Source organism: Glycine soja, chromosome 2, assembly GCF_004193775.1.
Source record: "Glycine soja cultivar W05 chromosome 2, ASM419377v2, whole genome shotgun sequence".
In the NCBI taxonomy this organism is placed as follows: Eukaryota; Viridiplantae; Streptophyta; class Magnoliopsida; order Fabales; family Fabaceae; genus Glycine; species Glycine soja.
In genome coordinates this window covers 38,960,436-38,972,992 of record NC_041003.1, presented here as the reverse complement: position 1 = coordinate 38,972,992, position 12,557 = coordinate 38,960,436, and the positions used below count along the sequence as shown (strand labels likewise).

General features: G+C 38.7%; 1 long non-coding RNA gene and 1 pseudogene across 1 annotated transcript; both read right to left on the bottom strand.

Moving 5' to 3' along the window:
- Positions 1-1,296: 1,296 nt before the first annotated feature.
- LOC114372301 lies at positions 1,297-1,663 on the bottom strand. Its single transcript, XR_003658197.1, has 3 exons — positions 1,586-1,663; positions 1,431-1,470; positions 1,297-1,351 (listed from the first exon to the last, which is right to left on the bottom strand). It is a non-coding gene; the product is annotated as an uncharacterized LOC114372301 (long non-coding RNA).
- Positions 1,664-9,506: 7,843 nt separating this feature from the next.
- Positions 9,507-11,611, bottom strand: LOC114375956 (annotated as a pseudogene).
- Between the last annotated feature and the right edge of the window lie 946 nt (positions 11,612-12,557).

The window sequence follows — 12,557 nt, the reverse complement described above, 5'->3', positions numbered from 1 at the left end:
TATTGAAATTATTTTAATGAGTTGGGCCTGGTATATCTTGTTTCATTTAGCCTTGGTATAAGCCACTTTAGTTGTGTGCTCTGTTTGACACACCCAAATTACTCAAGAAGTTTCAGTCCAAGATAAAATACATGAAACTGAGGTTGAATCACTAAGTATATAGGCATTTAAACTACAATCAGGAGATGAAGAAGTCAGTCTAATTTAAATTATATAATACTGTTATGTCACAGAAAAAAGAAACTGTGTACAAAATGGAACTTCTTACTCGAGGCTGTTGGTTTGAGTGTTTCTAAGAAAATGTCTTTTTAATTAAAAATATATAATAAGAACTATTTATTTAAACCATATATGTATATAGCTTTTTAAGTGATTACGTGATGACTAGCTAACTTGTAAATTGATCATTCATGTATCGTTGTATGGCCTATATATACACATAGGGGGCAAATTAAGTGAAAATTATAAACAAGCAGGCCCTCAAATCACATACCATAACCTATGCATTGCAAGGAAGTTCACAAAGAAATATTAACTTTTAAGGCTTAATGTCTCTGCAATAGAACTATGGAGCAGCCAGTCAGCCACTACTATACCACAGATTGACTGTTGGAGAAAGAAAATATAACAGGAGGAATATAGAGCAAATAAGGAGAAGGTAAATTGGATCCAAATATATTTACCGACCACTTGAGATTTAAACTAATTTCATATACAATAACTTATATTTCAGCTAAATCATCAACAAACTATTCCAAGTTGATAACCTAATACAAAACAGAAAGACCATGTAAAAGAGCTACTGCTTTTAGCTTCTATACACAAGCATAGTTTCACTTCAAGTGAAATTTTATTACTGCACTGTTCTAATCATAAATAATAGTTTCCTAGAAAGAACTTACATGATCTCTGTGTAACGATGTCTCCATGCAGGAAAACCAAGATGGCTCCTCACAGGTCCATAAACCAATAAAAGGTCAGGCTCAGGACCTTTGCTACCTGATAATAATGATAACTGATAAGTACTTTCTTGTAAAAGACAATCAACTCTTAAACTATTAGTAGGTTTAGAAAGTAAACATACCAACAATTTGCAATGCTTCATTCAATTGAGGTTCTAAAAGGATTTGAAGATCTAGTTCTCCACCCAATTTATGTTGCTTCAAGTTCTCCACAAAAACCAAGTTAGCTGCTTTGGCCACTGCCTCCCTCCCATCCGCATGAGAAAGAAATTTTAAAGTCATGTGATCTGGATCATGGAGTGCGACAACTTCATTAACTTCCTACACTGAGTTAATGCTGATGGCCTTATCTTTCTCTTCCTCTGTGAATGAAGTGAAGGACACCATTGCTGTATCAAAACCAAACTCAGTTAAAAATGCCTTTTGTTGTAGGCTGCAATACATAAACATTAAAGTAGCCAAATTTACCTTTGAGTCGTTGAGCAGATTTACAATCAGGATTCAAAAGCTGAAAATAGTACATGTACCTAATAAGTACCTCTATTTGCCTCTCAAGTGTTTGATATATAAATATAAATTCGCCCAGAACTAAAAATTCTTTATCTCAAGAAAATGACCCTTACATGGATAACCTTCCTATCTTGGACAAACACAAAATCCAGCTCTCCATGATCTATGATAAAGTTTACAGCACCTGGCCCTGTGTTTGGTATTTTTATTTGGAACAATGAGTGTTGTGTTAGAGGTAAAAATGAAGAAAAAAAAAAGACTGACTTGATCATTTGTAGTCATAACTCCTAATTGTTGAAAAAACAGAGGAAATAGAGAAAAATGGGGTTTCTCCATGGATCAAAAGCGTGAGAAAGCAACAGGTACCTTCCATGGGTAGGTGATTATTCTAAGCCAAATCCGTGTGTGGGACAAGCATCTCCTCGTCCTCCTCCTACTTCAAAAACCAAAACACACAAACCAAAAAGAAATCATCACTATCACCCTACTTTGGATCCACTGAAGAACCAACCCCAACCAAATCCCCAAATTCTGAGCACGGAATGCATCGTAATTAAAGCAAATTCCACTCGCGCAGATCAAAACCACAACCCCTAACACGAAAACCCATCCACTCGGTGGCAACCCAACCCTCCCCACCAAAACCACAATCAAAATTGACACCATTCGCCAAAACAGAAAAAAGGAACAAAAATCAAGCAAGTAAATAAGAGAAAGCGAAAAACGACTCGTGAAATTGAAAACACGCGAGTCATTAATGGCAGCGTGGGGGGAGTTGTAGAATGAGGGGTAAGGGAACGTACGTCAATGGGAGCAAGAGTCATGACAGTCATGGCGATTACGCAATTGACCTCCGTGGTGTTGCTTATGGAGAAGCGATGAAAGAGAGAGAAAGAGGAGAGAGAAAGCAGAATGAGGAAGGAGATGAGGGGACGCGAAACGACGGCACCGCGCTAGAGGTTTAAATTAAACCTAATAAGGAGGGATGCGAAGGAGGGGTGCGAGTAACATAAACCTAGCACCAACAATACAAAGACGGTCGTTAGGGCAAGACCGTCTTTGTATCAAAATAAAAAATTTCATCAACGACAGGTTTGTAGAGACGTCTTCGTTTCATTCAAGTTAATTACAAAAATGCCACTGTTGCGCTTTCTAAGACGGTCCTTTATAACCGCCTTAGAATCAGTGACGTAAAAGGCTCAATTTTTAGTAGTGATTTTAAATTCGATTGCAGTGAGAATTTTGTAATATTGGACGACTTCAATGACGAAGGTTTTACAAAACCATCTTAGTTGCCGCTCCCCCCCCTTCTCTCACACTTACTGTAACATCTCACTTTGAATCCATGTGTTTTTTTTCCTTTTGGGTTTGCTTGATCAATTGGGGTTATTAGTGGTTTGATTTTGTTGAATGAATTGGTTTTTAATCCATTTTAGGTTACTTTATTGTCAAATATGAATCGGCACTACTACAACATCTCAAGGTTAACATCGGTTATTCACAAAATCGATGTTAACAAAAGCGCGGTGACATTTTTGTAAATAAGTAGACTTAGTTAACATCGGTTTTTCCGAAACCGATGTTAACTACTCGATATTAACATCGGTTATTTAAATAACCAATATTACTATGGAGTAGTTAACATCAGTTTTGGAAAAACCGATGTTAGTATCTCATTGTTAACATCGGTTTGGGAAAAATCGATGTTATCGAGTTGATGTTAACATCGGTTTTAAGAAAACCGATGTTACCTAGTTGATGTTAACATCGGTTATTTTTAAAAAACCGATATTGTTATCATTATATATTAAAAATCTAAAATTGCACAACCCACGCACTTGAACCCTATCGTTCTTCTTCTTTCTCCTTCTGCCTGAGTTCGTCTTTGTCGCAAACTGGCCTGCGCTTCCATGACTGCAACCACATTGTGGAGTTCGTCTTTGTGGAGTTCATCTCTGCCACTTATCGATTGAGCTATGTCCTTTCGTTTTAACATTAGGCGTTCCTCGTTTTAACATTTGCTCACTTTCGCAGGTCGAAGAAAACTAGGAAAGGAAAGAGTCCCGGAAAGGGTGGGAATCGATTTTGGAAGTCCAATGTGGTTCGCCTTAAGACTCCCAGGGCGTTCTTCTTCTTTCTCCTTCTGCCTGAGTTCGTCTTTGTCGCAAACTGGGCTGCACTTCCGTGACTGCAACCACATTGTGGAGTTCGTCTTTGTGGAGTTCGTGTCTACCACTTATCGATTGAGGTACATCCTTTCGTTTTAACATTAGGCGTTCCTCGTTTTAACATTTTCTCACTTTCGCAGCTCGAAGAAAACTAGGAAAGGAAAGAGTCCCGGAAAGGGTGGGAATCGATTTTGGAAGTCCATTGTGGTTGACTTTAAGACTCCCAGGGAAGCCATCGAAGGTATGTCTCTGTTGTCATGTTTCGAAACCAATTGCTTAACTTTGTATATATCATGTCTACTTTGCTGCTTAGGTGATTTCTTCGTGTTCTTTAGTCGCTGTCAAGGTTCGTTGTTGCTTGTGTTCTATGTGCTACTAAGTGATCAGTGCTGATTAGGAATATCTCCGCCACTGACGACAATTGACAATCGGTGAGCATATGCATCTGTATTTGTGCTTCTTACCAAGATGAGAATATGCTTGTTGCTAATAATTAAAATATGTTGTGTTGTAGTTCCTTTGGGTATTTGTATTTTGAAGTAATGGATTTGAGTCATTTGATGTTGCGGGATGTATTCTTAAAGTCCAATAAGCTGGTTTAAAATAAAGTCCAATATTGGCCTAGAACCTAAGCCAAGTTATGTCTAAATATGAAAAAATATAATGCTTGAAATGGAGTATGGGTGTGAGATGCTAAAGTATATTGATTGCTTGCTCTTGTACTATTTGCATTGTTGGGATATAGTCCTGGATTTGTTATGGGAAATTCTTTGATAAACCTAAAACTCTATATGTCATCTTAAAGTACCATGATGCTATAGCTTTTAGAATTGTTTGGTAATTATGACGAATAATATTCTATAGTGTGTTATGTGTGATCAAACCTATGTACAATTGACCCTGAGATATGATGCCCATGTTTGAAATAGTGCTGTTCTGCTGTCCACTGATGAGGAACAGCTGATTATATTGTTGTTCAAGGTTAGAGTCAGCCCCCAACCATTTATCTTTCTAGAATTTGACTTTGTCCCCACCCCCTACCTTCCATACCATGTGCTGATGAATAGAGCTGAACTCAGGCTGCTGAAATAATTTTCGAAGATCCCTCCACCATTGGGAGTGCCATACTTTATCTCTGCCATTACTAAGATCTGCCTAGCCACCATATTTGGATGTTAAAATTCTGACCCATAACTGATTTTGATTAGAGGATAAAGCCCATATCCATCTTCCCATCAAAGCTGCATTAAATCTGGAAATATCCTTGATCCCAAGTCCCCCAACCTCCTTGGGAAGGCAAATGACATCCCACTTCACCCACGCAATTTTCTTGAGCTCTTGAGAACCCCCCCACAGAAAATTCCTTTGCAAGGATATCAATTTCAGAACTACTCTTTGTGGAATCTTAAAAAAAGATAGGAGATATATGGGTAGAGCAGTTAAGACTGAGTTTATCAAAGTAACCTTCCCTGCCATTGATAGGATTTTCTGGTTCCATTTAGATAGTTTAGCTTCATATTTTTTGATCAGTGGTTCCCACACTAAGCAGCTAGAAGGCTTAGCCCCAATAGGAATCCCCAAATAGTAGAAAGGGGTCTCCATATGTCTATAGTTCAGAAAATGAGTTGCATCATGTACCCAATTAGTGTCATCTCCAAAAATTCCCACATGGCTTTTTGAAAAGTGTTTTTTTTTTTCTTAGCAAAAATAGATAAATATATTAATAATAGCAGTACCAGTGGTACTATAGATACATAGAGGGATTGGGGACATAGCTGGTTCACAATGTGGAATTTACATTATGGACCAGCTACACCCAATATCTACTTTACATAATTAAAAACTTAACCCCAGCAACTGCCCTACTTTCCTAATTACACAAAAGCTTCTTTTAAATTAGAAGACCAGTGATTAAAATGAAACACAAAATCCTTCTCCGTAGCTTTTAGAGTAGAAGAAGTGCATCATCCATCACTTTGGTTGCATTAAATGTCTGATTTTCAAACACCAACTTATTTCTATGGTGCCATATGGTCCGAGTAAGGGCTATCCACCAACATGTCCACCTTACAGCTTTGGCCCCAACTGCATTCCCACTGTTGTGTTGTAGAAAGTGTGCCCTCGGATTTTTTGGAAGAGCACACAGTGACTTCACCCACGCCAGAGACTCCCACCAAAAGGGTAGGGTCTTGTTGCAGCTGAAAAACAGGTGTGCTGCATCCTACTCCAAGCTGTTACATAGTGGACACAACGAATCGCTTATTTCCACTTGTCTCCTCCTCAAATTCACCTTCGTTGGTAGGCGATCTTTGATGAGCCTCCATGAGAACACCAATGCCTTAGGTGGTAACTTTAGTTTCCACAATTTCCCGAAAACCCCATCCTCATCATCCCCCCTTATTGCCTCCAGCAGAATCCCATATCCAGATTTTGTAGAATAGATTCCACTCAGATATGCTTTCCTAGTCCATGAGTCTGCTCCTTGCTGTTGGATTGATGACGATCCAATTTCCTCTAGAAAATCTGCAGCCATTGAAACTTCGCTGTCAAATAAATTTCTCCTCCAATTGAAGCACCATTCCCAACCACCATTCCCAACCTTCATCTTTGTGACTTCCCAAGAGGCTGATAGTTTGTTGTTTTTGGTTGGCAATTTGGTATAAAGAGGGAAATCTTTCCGTTAATGGTCTGTCCCCGGCTGTCCACTTGTCTTCCCAAAATCTGATATTGTCTCTGCAGCCCACTTTCCATTCTATTTGCTCTTTCAATACTGCTGACTCCTCTTGTTGATTAAGATGCCTAAGGTCCTTCCACCAATGAGAGTGTAGTGTGCTTCTTCTTTGATCATCTAAATTTCTCCAGCCGCCATACTTTGAATTCAGTATTCTAGTCCATAACTGTCCGTTTTGTGGAAACAAGTCCCATCTCCACTTTCCAAGCAATGTTGTATTAAACTTCCTCAAGTCTTTAACACCTAATCCTCCTTTCTCTTTAGGGAGACACACATTTTCCCACTTGACCCATGCGATCCTCCTTTGCTCCGAACCATCGCCCCAAAGGAATTTGCGCTGGATATTAACTAGTTGTTGTATTACTTTGTTGGGTGCCCTGAAAAAAGAAAAGAAGTAAATAGGAAGCGCTGTTAGGACTGCGTTAATCAAAGGCTTTTTGAAAAGTTAATCTTCAAACCAGATGCCATTTCAAAACCCCTAAGCATGGCCTTCAACACAATGAAATTATCCCATGAGGCTTCTCCCACAAACACCGTATCATCTGCATATTGTAGAATGTTTACAGGCTCTTTCTGCTTCCCTACTAGATAGCTTCTGTACAGATCTTTGGTTATTGCTGTCCTCATTATACCAGTCAAGCCTTCTGCCACAATATTAAAAAGCAAATGGGCTAAAAGGTCCCCTTGCCTCAATCCTCTAGTGGGGGCAAATTCCTTTGTAGGGCTGTCATTTATTAGGATTGATATAGTAGCTGATTGTAGACATGCATTGATCCATTTTCTCCATTTAAGGCAAAAACCCATCCTATCCAGCATATATTACAGAAATGACCATGAAACAGAATCATAGGACTTTTCGAAATCCACCTTGAACACCAGTGCGGACTTCTTACACCTTTTAGCTTCCTCTACTACCTCATTGAGGATCATAGTTCCATGAAGGATGTGTCTATCCTTTATGGAAGCTGATTGTCTTTCATCAATGAGGCCAAGCATCACTTTCCTTAGTCTATTTGCCAATAATTTGGCTATTATTTTATACATACAGCTAATGAGGGAGATGGGTCTATAGTCATTAAATGACTGAGGATGGTTTGTTTTAGGAATTAGGGCCAGAAAGGATGCATTGCTGCCCTTAGGAAAGCTTCCATTAACATGAAATTCATCCACAAATCTCCTGAAATCTAATTTTAGGACCCCCCAAAACTCCTTTATAAAATTAAAATTGAATCCATCCGGCCCAGGACATTTAACTCCTCCACAACTCCACACAACATCCTTGAGTTCAAGATCTGTAAATAGGGCAGTCAGCTCCTCCCTTTCTGTGTGAGTAATCATATTGAATTGAACCCCATCCAAGGTAGGTCTGGTTAGCTTTTCCTTAGTGAATCTGCTAGCAAATTTTTTTATAGCTTCATCCTTAACCAATTTCGATTGCTGGACCCATATATCTTCAATGAATATTCCTTGAATTGCATTATAATGTCTTTTGAAGTTTATAGATTTATGGAAAAAGGCTGTATTTCTGAGAGTATAATTGACACACCCATAGCTCTCAAGCACAAAGAGTTTCTTCCACCATTGCCTGAACCGATTCTCTGAAGTGGGTTTTTCTTCTTCAAATCTGTTATCTTTTTTCTTCAGACGTTGGTTTTGTTTTCTTCAAATCTGGGTTTTTGTATATATGGGATTTGAAGATCTGCTCTTCAAAGGTGTTGTGCCTCAACAAAGGCAGCAGAAACTGTAAGAAAATTCATAGATCTGAGATTTTGTGACAGAGAGGTGATGGGCATTCATAGATTCAAGTTTTTTTCTTTACAGATTTGGGTTTTATTGGCCAGAATTTCTTTATTGTTGCAGTGAAATTTTCTTTTTCTGTTGGTTTAAGTTGATTATGGATGTTGTATTTTAATTGAAATGGAGATAATAGAAAAATTTGCAATTGGGTGGAATTTCCCCTTGTTCATCGATCGGCTTTATAGCATTGTTAATTTCTCCATTTTCTTGATTTGTATAGTAAGGTTCCGGGGACAAATGTTGTATTCAATTTGAGAACCATGTGAAAGGTTTTGTGTACAAGCATAAATTAATGTCTTTTGATTTCATTGTGATGGCTTCAGTGGTTCATACATGCGTTAAATATACCAAATTAAAAATTGTCCATGAACTGTTTGATAGAATGACTGAGAATGAATTGAAATTTTCTTGGAAAGTTGTATTCTGAACTTATTTTTCTTACAAATCAAACTTTTTACTTTGAAATCAGTGTAGTTTGTGTTGAATGTGATAGAAAGGATTCAGAGGTAATGTCTTTGGAAGAAGACAAATGAACAGTATAGGATGAGCATAGGAGATCCTCATTTGCAAATTTTATAATTTTCATGTAACCGACTGTTACCTCCTATAACAGGTCATCAGTGGTGCCTCTCTTGTGCATCAGACTTTAACTAATTCACCATAGCCAGCACTGTGAATTGTGAGGGGTCTTTTTCCAAACCCAGAAAGAAACCCTTCCATTTTTCACCTTGGTTCACCACTAAAGTGTTGTCGTAGCTTCTGCTCCGTCGTTTTCTCAGTTCACTGTTCAATCTCTCCTTGCTCAGTATAAAAGTTCCTCATTTTGTGGCAAAAGGTGCACATTGCTAAAAAAGGCTTTAAATACACTCTCAGTATAATGTCTTCTGAGAGTCAATGTATGACCATGAAGTGAGAGTCAATTGTTGATAAAAGGCTTTAAATACACTGTGGCTAATTTCTGTATGGTTTTTTTTTAGGGTTATCATTTACTACTGCTAATTGGCGTTGCTGTGGAAGCTCTTTGATTATAGCAACTCCAGGTACGTATGTACGGTCTACTATCTTTATATGTATTATGATAGACTACTGTTTTGACATTTGTCCTAGCATTTATACACACACACACACACACACACACACACACACACACACACACACACACACACACACACACACACACACACACACACAACCACACACACAGAAACACACACATACACCCACCCACCCCCCCCACACACACAACCACACACATAAAATACTAACAGACCGAAAATACTACTAATCCTACAAAGGAACACCCCCCCCCCCAAAACCTTCGATTAATCTAATGTTTATCTAATTAAGCAACACCTCCTTAATGAATTTGTCCAAGTTCATGAATGAACAACCACTGGGTGTAGTGCCTTCCTCTGCCTTCTTCTTCAACTCCACGATCTTTTGTCTCATTTTCTTTCCTTTCTCTCCCGCCATCAAGTCATTCACCAGCTTCTCCACCTCTTCTCTCTTCACATTGGTATGAATTTCAATCCCAATTTCCCATTTATTGCAAATATATCTGCAGTTTGTTGGCTGATCTGCAAAGAATGGCCAACACAGTATTGGTACTCCAGCACAAACACTTTCAGTGGTTGAGTTCCATCCACAATGAGTCAAGAATCCACCAAGGATGGTTCAGCACTTGCTCCTGTGGACACCAACTTGCTATTAGGCTTCTATCTTTAGTTTCATTCATAAACTCAGATGACAATCACTGAACCTCCAATGACAAGGTCAGGCCTAATGATCCACAAAAAGGGTTTCTTGCTGTTGGCCAAACCCCAAGCAAACTCCAAGAGTTGTTCTGCTGACATAACTGTGATGCTGCCAAAATTCACATAAACAACGGATCCCGATTCCTTGGATTCTAGCCATTGAAGACACTTTGGATCTTCCTTCCAAAGATTGGAACCTAAAGATGCGAAGTTGTTTTGTGGACTTTGATTTAAAAGTAAAGGGAAAGGACCAATGGTACAAAGAAAAGGGAGCATAGAGGAGAGACCATTCATTGCATCTCTCTCAAGTTCATCAAAAGTATTAAACACAATAACAGAGTGATGCAAGCTCCATTGGAGCTTGTAGGCCTAGGATCTTCTTCATCAATGGATTCCTTTGCTTCTTGGAAGATGAATGGCAGCGGAATGGAGAAAGGGAGAGAGAGAGGAGATGTCACTTCAAGGAGAAGATGAGTCTAGAAGAAGCTCACCACCATAGGAGGCCATGGATAAGAGCTTGGAGGAAGAAGGAGATGAATGACGGGAGAGGGAGAGAAGAGCACGAAATTTTGTGCTCTAAATGAGCTTTGAAATCTGAAGTTTAATATTCAAATGATCAAAGTTAAAAAAAAATGCACACACATGACCTCTATTTATAGCCTAAGTGTCACACAAAATTGAAGGGAAATTCAAATTTCACTTGAATTTGAAATTGAATTTGTGGAGCCAAACTTTGGAGCCAAAATTTCACTAATTATGATTAGTGAATTTTAGTTATGGTTCAGCCCACTAATCCAAGATCAATTCCAAGATTCTCCACTAAGTGTGCTTAGGTGTCATGAGGCATGAAAAGCATGAAGGACATGCACAAAGTGTGACTATATGATGTGGCAATGGGGTGTAGTAAGCAAATGCTCACCTCCCCGTCTAAAATTTAATTGGATTGGGCTTCTACCAATTCAATTAAATTTATTTCCAACCACACACAACAAATATCCACTTAGTGCATGTGAAATTACAAAACTACTCCTAATACAAAAACTAGTCTAGGTGCCCTAAAATACAAGGGCTGAAAAATCCTATATCTCTAGGGTACCATACCTACATTATGGAGCCCTAAATACAAGGCCCAAAAATAATGAAACCTTAATCTAATATTTACAAAGATTAGTGGGCTCGTACTTAGCCCATGGGCCCGAAATCTACCCTAAGGCTCATAAGAACCCTAGGGCCTTCTCTTGCATCTCTGGCCCAATCTACTTAGAGTTTTCTATCCAATGCCCTTGCGGGGTAGGATTCCATCACAGAGGCACTGAGAACTCTAGTAGCTACTTCAATTAAATATTCTAGCATGAAATCATTTGGATCTATTGTCCTTATAAAGCTAGGCAGATCTTTCAAGCGGAAATTTAATCACCAGAAAATCTTACTCTAATTTCCTCATTTACAAGATTCTGCAACCTTCTAAAATCTAGAGCCCATCAAAACCTTTCCTTTGGAAGAATTATTAACCTTAGGAAAATCTAGTGAGCCCACAAGATTATCTAACATAGAACTACATTTCTCAATTCTAGGGTTCCTAGAACTAACATGCTTTCCATCAGCTTCCCTCACTCCAAATTTAACGGTGCTATCTATGTCGTGCAAGGACTCAACTTCCTGCTTCTTCTTTTTCTTCTTCTTATGCATTTCACCCTATCCACATTTTCTTCTTCTTGTTGTTGATTAAAATTTTCACCATCAGCATTCCCACTGCCACTTTGTTGCCTTTTGAACTAATCGAATTTCACATGCCGAAGGCCGAGCTCCTTGTTAATATCAACACTTTGAACAGAATTTCCCACTACCTTCCCACTGTCATTACCATTCTTTGTTCTGTGCCTTTTGTGCTTCTTATGAGAGTCAGATGATCCAAGCTCCTTGTGGAGGTGCTTGAGCTCGTTGAAAGATGCAAAAGCTCAGTGGAGATATGCATTGATGACATCAGAAGTACCATTGTCAGCAAAGACAAACTTTGTGAGAATTTGAGCTGCTTTCGAAACTGATATGTCTTTTACCGGAACACAATGTCCAGAGATTGTCTTCATCTTCCTGCCCTTTGGCTCTCGCACATATATTATCTATTTTCGCTGAGCAAAACAAAAAAAATAGTCTAAATTGTGCAGTGCACAGTTAAGAGAAAAGTTTCCCTGGTTCAGACGTGAAAGCTCAGAGCTAAATGCATTGCAAATGTCTAGCAACTTGGAACTTATGTCGAAGTACACATCAATCCATTTGTCCTCCCAATCACTCACAGGAAGCTCAAGGGCAGTCATAAGGTGAGGATTTCATCCTTTTTTTTAGGCACAAGATAATTGGTTTGTAGAATCAGCTAAGCCCAAACCCTGCAGAAAACGTTCCCTCCTCTCCTTCACAGTAACAAGGTCCTTCAGACTTAAAGCAATAGTGGATAGATTTCCATCATCTGTAATCACACAAAACAACATTGATCACTAGTTTGCCCTCAAATTTTACTAGCATGACAACTACACACATCCTCATGATACACACAGACCCTAATGATACACACACACACATATACCCAACTACAATAATAAAGCATAAGCACCTTTTAAACCCAACATTTGAAATTAGT